This window comes from Cryptomeria japonica, unplaced genomic scaffold, assembly GCF_030272615.1.
Source record: "Cryptomeria japonica unplaced genomic scaffold, Sugi_1.0 HiC_scaffold_61, whole genome shotgun sequence".
Classification (NCBI taxonomy): Eukaryota; Viridiplantae; Streptophyta; class Pinopsida; order Cupressales; family Cupressaceae; genus Cryptomeria; species Cryptomeria japonica.
This window is the reverse complement of record NW_026728883.1, coordinates 397,679-398,657: the sequence shown is the minus strand read 5'-3', so window position 1 is coordinate 398,657 and position 979 is coordinate 397,679. Positions and strand designations below refer to the sequence as shown.

At 65.1% G+C, this 979-nt stretch overlaps 1 non-coding gene across 1 annotated transcript; it reads right to left on the bottom strand.

The window, feature by feature from the left end:
- Nucleotides 1-352: 352 nt before the first annotated feature.
- On the bottom strand, nucleotides 353-471 carry LOC131863387 (5S ribosomal RNA). Its single transcript, XR_009362308.1, has one exon. It is a non-coding gene; the product is annotated as a 5S ribosomal RNA (ribosomal RNA).
- Between the last annotated feature and the right edge of the window lie 508 nt (nucleotides 472-979).

Here is a 979-nt window from a genome sequence, read left to right as displayed (position 1 = left end):
CGCCCAGCTTCGCTCACCTGTCCCGGGCGTCTGGTGCGGAACCTTAGAGTAAGAAACATCACCGTGCACCTTGGCCAACGTGCGCGACTCGACCGAGCGCGCACTGGCCGAGGTGCACACCGATTTCACCTGGGTGCGCGCGCAGCACCTCGGGCGCACCGGGGTGCGCGCACAACGCCCGGGTTGCACCGTGGCCTGTGTGCTCGGGGCGCCTCGGGTGCGCGCTCGGTGTCGCCCCCGCGCGCGCGGTAGTGCGGGCAGCGCACCCCGGCCCGGCCCGGCCCCGACGAGAACGCAAACGGGCAAAAGGTTTATTCAAATAGCATTGCGACGCCCGGCGAAAAACTAAAAAAGGGTGCAACACCGGGACTTCCCGGGAGGTCACCCATCCCAGTACTACTCCGGCCCAAGCGCGCTTAACTGCGGAGTTCTGATGGGATCCGGTGCACTAACGCTGGTATGATCGCACCCGTTATGAGCTTGTCGCAGTGTGTACTTAGCAAACCGCGACCCACGTGCGAATCCACCCCGGCCACCCACCCCCGTCGAGGTGCACACCCTCCCTCGCGAAGTGCGCCCCGTTCGCCAAGTGTGAGCCCTGCCCGGGTGCGCGCACCTTGCTAGGGCGTCGGGTGTGCACCCGGCCCGGCCTACGTGCGTGCACCTGGACGGGGCGTCGTGTGCGTGCAGTGTCCCGTCTGCAACGCGGTGCCCACACACCACCTCGGGCGCAACGACCTGCGCTCACATGTGGGCCGAGTGCACCTTGGTGCATGTTCGGGGCGCCTCGGGTGCACGCTCGATCTTGCCCCGGTGCACCAAGGCGCTCGGTTTGCCCCGGGTGCGCACTTGGTGCAAGGTGGGCACCCAAAATAGGGATCAAGCACCAAAACACAAGTTTCGGGATGCAAAATGGGACCCAAGGACCACAAATGCGTTCCAAGACCCATGATGGGTCCACGAGAACAAAAATGTGTTC